Raw genomic sequence first — 8,596 nt, forward strand, 5'->3', positions numbered from 1 at the left:
TAACCATGGTGTGGCTGTCCTACCTTGGGTATACCATATTGGGTTATAGTAACGGCATACTGCTGGCGCTGTGCAGACTTGTTTATATGTTCTGCCACGTCCCCTTGTTGGGCTCCGTGGTGGGTGGCAGACGCCGTTGCCGAATAAATCACTTCTTTCCATGGGATCCTCAAACCCCTTTTCTACCGATAGTGCCTCGAAAAGGGTACGCACCGACGCAACCTCGCTATTCTGGCCCAAAAACAAAGAAACTTTCCCCAAATTCCACGTCCTTCACTGTGAGCAGTCATCTACGAAAGCTAGAGCAATTTCCCCATTTCTTGTGGCCAAGTGCCTAAAAGAGACCATTGGAGCTGGTTATAAGGTAACAAAGATGTCAAGTGGAGATTTGCTCCTCGAACTAAAAAACAAGGAACAACACAACAAACTCGCACACCTCGTAGCTTTTGGTAACATACCTGTTTCTGTGAGCGCACATCGAACTATGAACACAGTGAAAGGCGTGGTATCAGATGAAGACTTAATGACTTTGAATGAAAAAGAACTCCTGGATGGATGGAAGGACCAAGGCGTAATCCACGTGCAGCGCATCAAAATCAGGCGGAATGACATCGAAATCCCAACAAAGCACTTAATACTCACTTTCAACTCAACTACTTTACTTGAGACTCTCGAAACCGGCTATGTAAAACTTCATGTTCGAGCTTATATTCCAAACCCGCGACGTTGCTTCAAATGTCAGAGATTTGGTCACGCATCCCAGAGCTGCAGAGGGCAGCTTATTTGCGCAAAGTGTGGCACAACCGCTCACTCTGCTGACGACTGCAATAATGATGAGCTACATTGTGCGAACTGTGACAGCAGTCACCCTGCATACTCCAGAGCTTGTCCAGCCTGGAAGAAAGAAAAGGAAATAATTACAGTAAAAGTTAAATAGAATTTAACATTCCGTGAAGCTCGACAACGGATATCATCATTATTCTCACTGAAAACATCCTTCGCCGAAGTGGTGCAACGGGGGGCGGCACCACAACGGCTTCTGGCGGCAGCCCGGACCACGCCTAGCATGCCCAGGTCAACGCCATCCGCCCCTACGGTGGGAGCAGCCAACGCTGCCCTGCCATCTCTCAAAGTGTCCACACCAGTGGCATCTACAAGCTCCGGCAGCAGCCAGGGCACCACAGAGGCCACAGGGGTCCTTTCGACCTCCGGCCCGGTGGGGACAAAGACTTCGTCGCTCGAGATGAAGTCTACGCGACGCACACATCGCTCTCTGGAGCGGGTGTCCAGTGCCTCGCAAGAGGCTATGGACATCAGTCCAAGCCAAACGGCGCAGGTATCGTCGAAGGAGCGGCGAGGTTCTCTCGACCGCTCCAAAAAAGACGAAACACCAATTACAGGGCCTAACAAAGGCCCTGTAAAGTAAAGTCACTCTCCTCCCTTTCGAGACACACAGCACCTTTTATTTTTCTCCAACATGAACACTATAATGCAGTGGAATGTTAGGGGACTAATCCACAACCTAGACGACATCCAAGAACTTATCAATAAATTTAATCCAAAGGTGCTGTGTGTTCAAGAAACGCACCTAAACTCCAGAAACATCAACTTCCTACGTCATAATATTGTTTTCCGAAGAGATCGCGAGGATTCTGCCGCATCATCTGGTGGTGTGGCCATCATACTCGACAGAAGTGTAGCCTGTCAGCAACTTCCACTCAATACGGCACTTGAGGCGGTAGCCGTTCGTGCTGTACGTCTGGGTAAACTCGTAACCATTTGCTCGCTCTATATACCCCCACATTATCCCTTACACAAACATGAATTTCAGTCATTTATAGATGAATTACCAGAACCTTACCTTGTTCTTGGCGATTTCAATGCACACAGCAGCTTGTGGGGCGACACGCGTATCGATGCGCGAGGACGCCTAATCGAACAATTTCTTTTCTCCTCTGGTGCGTGTCTCCTGAATAAGAAGGAACCCACCTACTACAATCTCGCAAACAAAACTTTTTCTTCCATAGATCTCAGTATAGCTTCCCCGTCTATATTTGCTGAACTTAAATGGGAAGTTATAAAAAATCCTTACGGGAGTGACCACTTCCCGATACTGCTGAGATCACCACTACAAAACGAACCTCTACCACAGGCACCCCGCTGGAAGTTGGATATGGCAGATTGGGAGAAATTCCAAAGTCTTACAAGTAGTATCTCGTGGTCTGACATAACTTCGCTGGGAATTGATGCTGCTGTCGAGTATCTTACATGTTTTATAATTAATGCCGCTTCTGGATGTATACCTGAAATAAGTGCTGCGACCTGCAAACGCCGTGTCCCATGGTGGAACGACGAATGTCGGAACGCTCGTAGGAAACAGAACAAAGCGTGGGGATTGCTACGCGACTCCCCAACTGCGGAGAATCTTGACAATTTTAAGAAGATAAAATCGCAGGGCAGAAGAACGCGTCGACAGGCCAGAAGAGAGAGTTGGGAGAAGCTTTTGTCAGGCATCAACTCGTATACAGACGAGGGCAGAGTCTGGAAGAAAGTTAATAAGATAAAAGGGCTACAAACTCATTCACTCCCGTTGGTAAATACACAAGGCGACAGTCTGGAAGACCAAGCTAACTGCCTGGGAGCACATTTTGAACATGTGGCCAGCTCATCCCATTATTCCCAAACATTTAAAAGACACAAGGCTGCAATAGAAAAACAGAAACTAGAAAGAAAATGTACCGGACACGAGGCATACAACCAGCCATTCTGCATTGCTGAGCTTTATGCATCGCTTAGTTGCTGCAACAAGTCTGCCCCAGGCCCTGACCGCATAGCTTATCAAATGCTGAAACACCTTCCGCATGAAACAAAGAAAACTCTGCTCTCCCTATACAATGCTATATGGACCTCCGGCGAAATTCCCTCTGCCTGGAAAGAGGCCATTGTCATTCCTATACTGAAGCAGGGCAAAGACCCATCGTCTGCTTCAAGTTACCGGCCTATAGGAATAACCAGCTGTCTCTGCAAACTGTTCGAAAAAATGATAAACCGACGACTAATACATTTCCTTGAATCAAACAAACTGCTTGACCCGTACCAATGCGGGTTTCGAGAGGGTAGATCCACCGCCGACCATCTGATACGTATTGAGACGCAAATTCGTGAAGCTTTTGTCCATAAACAGTTCTTTCTGTCTGTATTCCTTGATATGGAAAAAGCCTATGATACCACGTGGCGGTTTGGAATGCTTAGAGACCTCTCACACGTTGGTATACGTGGTAACATGTTAAATGTCATAGAAAGTTATTTATCTAATTGCACTTTCCGTGTTCGTGTGGGAAATGCTGTATCAAGACCATTTGTGCAGGAAACTGGAGTGCCACAGGGCGGGGTGCTCAGTTGCATTCTCTTTATCGTAAAAATGAGTTCTTTGCGTCTGTACATCCCAAGAAACATGTTTTATTCTGCATACGTCGATGATGTACAGATAGGTTTCGCCTCGTGCAATCTTGCAGTCTGTGAGCGGCAGATTCAGCTTGGTCTGAACAAGGTGTCTAAGTGGGCAGACGAGAATGGATTTAGCCTTAACCCACAAAAGACCACCTGCGTCCTGTTCTCCAGGAAGAGGCGTCTGCACCCCGATCCTGACATTGAGTTGCAGGGACAACGTGTGGCCGTAAAAACAGAACATAAATTTTTAGGTGTGATCCTAGATACGAAACTTACATTTGTGGCACACATACAGTATATAAGAAACAAGTGCATGAAAACAATGAATATTCTAAAAGTGTTGTCACGCACCGTGTGGGGTAGTGACACAAAGTGCCTTTTAAATCTGTATAAGAGCCTCATACTCACACGACTAGATTACGGCGCCATAATGTACCATTCCGCTACGCCAAGCGCCCTAAGGATGCTGGATCCTGTACACCATCTAGGCATCCGCCTAGCCACTGGTGCTTTCAGGACAAGTCCTGTGTCAAGCTTGTAAGTAGAAGCGGACGTGTGGTCGCTTGACATGCAACGTTCTTACTTAAGCCTTACCTATTTCCTGAAAGTAAATTCAAACTCGGAACATCCGTCCTTCTCAATCATAAATGATATGACCAGTGCCACACTCTTTAATAACCGGCCGACAGTAAGAGAACCCTTCTCACTACGTATAAGAAAAATTAGTGCAGAAATGGATATCCCACTAGAAAATAATTTGATGGCCCCAGCAAATCCAGTGCCACCGTGGCAGTGGCAACTCATAGAGTGTGATACTTCGTTTGTAGAGGTCACAAAAGACGCTCCAGAGGCACATATCCAGATGAATTTTCTAGAAATCCAGTTCAAGTACTCGTCCTGCACTCAGTTTTACACTGACGCTTCCAAGTCACATGCAGGGGTTTCTTATGCAGTAGTCGGCCCATCGTTCTCCGAGTCCGATGTACTGCACCCGGAAACAAACATTTTTACGGCTGAAGCCTATGCACTTTTATCAGCTGTGAAGAGTATAGGCAAGTCAAAACTCAAACGATCAATAATATTTACAGACTCCCTAAGCGTTGTGAAAGCTATCATGACTCTACATAGACACAAAAACCCTGTACTCATTGAACTGTATTCTGCTCTGTGCAAAGCATACATGTCTAACCAGCATATTATTTTGTGCTGGGTGCCTGGCCATAGAGGCATCGAGGGCAATGTTCTGGCTGATCAAATGGCCTCATCAACTACATCGCGAGCCCTTAACCCTACCGCTTCTATCCCTGCCGCAGACCTCAAGCCCTACTTGAGAAAGAAACTTCGAAGCCATTGGCAGCGCTTGTGGGATGCCGAAACCAACAATAAGCTCCACTTAGTTAAGCCACAGATAGGTCCCTGGCATCCCGTTACGAAAATACGAAGAACTAATGTCCTATTCTCTCGTTTGAGAATAGGACATACATACGGCACCCACAATTTTCTTTTAACTGGAAATGACCCACCAACCTGTGGTAGATGTGGAGAGAGGCTTACCGTGCTTCACGCCCTCGTGGAGTGCAGGGAAGCCGAAACAGAGAGAAAAAGGCACTTTCCTCTAGCGTACCGGTACTGTCTCCCTCTCCATCCCGCTATGTTTCTGGGTGACAAACCCCTCTTTAAGGTGGGGGTCCCACTCCGGCGGCACGAGCCCCCCGTTTTCAGTACTTTTGGAGCAATCGTGGTGGCTCTTCTCTAATTGTGATATAAAGTTGTCGTATATACCATAACAAAGCTTAATTCTTGTAGATTCCAATTATATATAATATAAGGAAATTGATTAATGTGACATAGAAATAAATGTTCAAGAACAAGCATGAGATACATGGTTTTAGCGAACTGTGTCTCAGTTGTGACCATATTTTGAAGAAACTACCGCACTTACTGCATTGCGGCTTGCTCTGTAGCTTAAGGACATATTTATATAGTTCCTAGACGTAGCAAAATAATTTAGAATTTTTACTTTTTGGATAATTTGCTTTTGAAAATTGCCAAATATCGCAATCTTCTCTTGTAAACAGCCCGGCAACTACATGCTCAAGGAAGCTAAATTTTAGATAAAGTAGAGTTCAAGGCATTTACATTTAGGACGCAAAATTTCATTCGTGTACCTTTCTTAGTTTTAAACCACAGCTTCGTAGCTTTAGTACCTTCCCGCAAAAATGGGCAAAAATAAAACCGGAATTCTAAATATTGCTTATTTTCGGCCGCATTATTAGGAAAACTAATAAAGTCACATAAATGAAATTTCGCGTTCTAAATGTAAATTTTTTGAACTCTAATATATCCAAAATTTAGCTTCCCTGAGCATGTAGTTGCCGGGCTGTTTACAACAGAAGATTGCAATATTTGACAATTTTCAAAAGCAAATTATCCAAAAAGTAAAAATTCAAAATTATTTTGCTACGTCTAGGAACTAGATAAATGTGTTCTAAAGCTACAGAGCAAGCAGCAATGCAGTACGTGCGGTAGTTTCTTCTAAATATGGTCACAACTGAGACACAGTTCGCAAAAACCATGTATCTCATGCTTGTTCTTGAACATTTATTTCTACATCACATCAATCAATGTCTTTATATTATATATAGTTGGAATCTACAAGAATTAAGCTTTGTTATGGTATATACGACAACTTTATATCTCAAGTAGAAGAGCCGCCACAATTGCTCCAAAAGTACTGAAAACGGGGGGCTCGTGCCGCCGGAGTGGGACCCCCACCTTAACACCAAAGCTGTCCTGGGCTTTCTTAGCGATGTTATATTGCATGTTATTTGCCCAATAGTTTCATAGCGCATCCTCTCTCCAGAGGATGCCGCTGCGATAGTAGTTTTGTATAGCACGAGTCTCCAGGCCCTTGCATATCAAAGGGCCTGTCAAGGCAGTAGTGCTTTTTGAAAAGACTTATCAGTGATAAATTCTCATTTATCATGATTATCTTGCAAATTGTTCTTTCGTCTCATAGTGCACCTCATTAGCCATTGCCATAATTTTATTACATATATATTTTACGCATTTTACAGCGATTGTTTTTAGGCCCTTTTACAGCCACGACACATCTATCTTTCGCAATTCATTGCTCCATTGTCAACCTATTAACACTGGCCTGGCGCTCTTTGGCCATACCTGGCCCTTGCGCCATTAAACACCATTCATCATCATCATCATCAGCTGCCGTTGTTTCTTCACCTTCTTCATCATCTGACAAGAGCGATGACTTCGGGGTCGGTAGACTCACGTTGTTCTGCACTGCGATTCCGTTGCATCTCGGTTCCACTAACTCGCCGTTCAGCTGCAAGGTCACAAGGAGAATACCACTCCACAGCAATTAAGCACCGCCTGTTCTTTCCAAGCGCCGATACAGAACTGATCCCGTGACTCTCCGAGCGCCGAGCGCTGAATCCATCCGGCCAACGCCGCGCTAGCTGTGTGAGTTGGCACCGCGCCAGTTGTGCTGATGACTTAATCCGCAGCGCCGTTCGCCTACTATTATCTAGATCATCTGACAACCGCCATGGCAGCTGTGCCGCTAACCTAATGCTTGGCGCTCTGCCAACCTTTATCGTCGAGCTTCATACGCACGCATCGCGAATCTTCAAATTGTGGGCATATACACTCACGCGTAAAACACCTGGTAGCAACCTGTGTTCGGTCAGAGTCCTTCAGTAGCTTAAATACAAAAAAGTATTAGGGGACTTTGGTCCGGTTAACAGTACAAATGAAAACGAAGAGCATGAATATACAAACGTTTAAAAATAAAGTAATAAATAAGGGCTACTATGGGTACATTTGTGTGATTAGTACTGCGAATAGATTCAAGCGCTCCCATTGAAACATTTATACCTGTTGGTTGAAGTGTAATAAACTTATGATTGAGATAAGATTGTTCTTTCTTTTTGTGGGAGACCGGAAGTTTGACTATAGGATATAAAGTTTAATTTCATCGAAATTGAAACGGGGCAGAATAAAGGCGGTGTCATTTATTTAGGAATTTTCTTGGCTGTGTCAGCACGGCGCCCGTTTAGTCACGTTAATTGACGTTCCTGTTTTGTCTACGTTGGTCACATTGTCCCTAAGTCATTTGTGCGCTAAAGCGCTGAAGTAGAGTATCAACATGGCCACACTTACGCGTTTAGGAATGGCGCACCACGACAAAACGTCTAACTTCGAAACACATCTGCCTGCTGTGTCGTGTTCGTGTGCATATCATGTAGTACACACGTTTATTCTTTTTTCTCGTGTACTTGCTAATTCTGCAGGCCGGAAGAGGGCGCTACAGGGTCCCCTGCCTAGACGGCACGTCGAAACGGACACGGCGGCGAGGCGATGTCAAGTCTACTGTACATGGGTAAGTGACTGTGATGAGATCGATGTCCGCAGGTAAGATGCGGTGTGGCGTCTCTAAGTAGGCCGGTTTTACGCGATGCAGACTGACGACCTCTTCGCGACCTATCTGAAGAATCGTTGCTGACTTGGCCTTTCGTCGAATGTCGCTGTGTCGGTTTCGACGTTTCGTCCACGCGGGGGGCCCTGTAGCGCCTCTTCCGACAGCGCTGCCGAATTAAGACGCATAATAGCATATCCTTCAAGATTTGAGCACGTCGGCTGGCGCGCGCAAGTCTCGGTTGCCATGCATAATAGGATGAAGAGAATAAAGATGTGCGGTTCGTGTCGTGCGCACGTACTCGACACGCGGATCTCCATTCTGTCCTTTTGCAATGGTTGCTAATTGTGCAAGCCTCCTTAAGCTGTCGGTAGAGGGCGCTACACGCGCTTTCAAATTGAACTTGCTTTCACCGTGACACAGCGGTACATTGCATCTTATTCGGCTCAGCCTAACCCGACTCTACTTTCTCTGCTACAGCCGTAGGTATCGGCACCTTTGTCAGGGGAAGTTCATCCAGCGATGAGAAATAGTGCTATCGGGCAAAGGCACAGGCGACAACCTCTGCTTACATTACGGCTTTTGATATGCTTTGTTCAAGAAGCGTGTCAGGCGTATTTGAAACTAACGCAAGGAAATTCTGAAGTTTTAGTTAGCTGGATCGTGGGACCGAAAAATTATATTCCAGTAAATGAGAATGCATATCGA

Source organism: Dermacentor silvarum, chromosome 11 (genome assembly GCF_013339745.2).
Source record: "Dermacentor silvarum isolate Dsil-2018 chromosome 11, BIME_Dsil_1.4, whole genome shotgun sequence".
Classification (NCBI taxonomy): Eukaryota; Metazoa; Arthropoda; class Arachnida; order Ixodida; family Ixodidae; genus Dermacentor; species Dermacentor silvarum.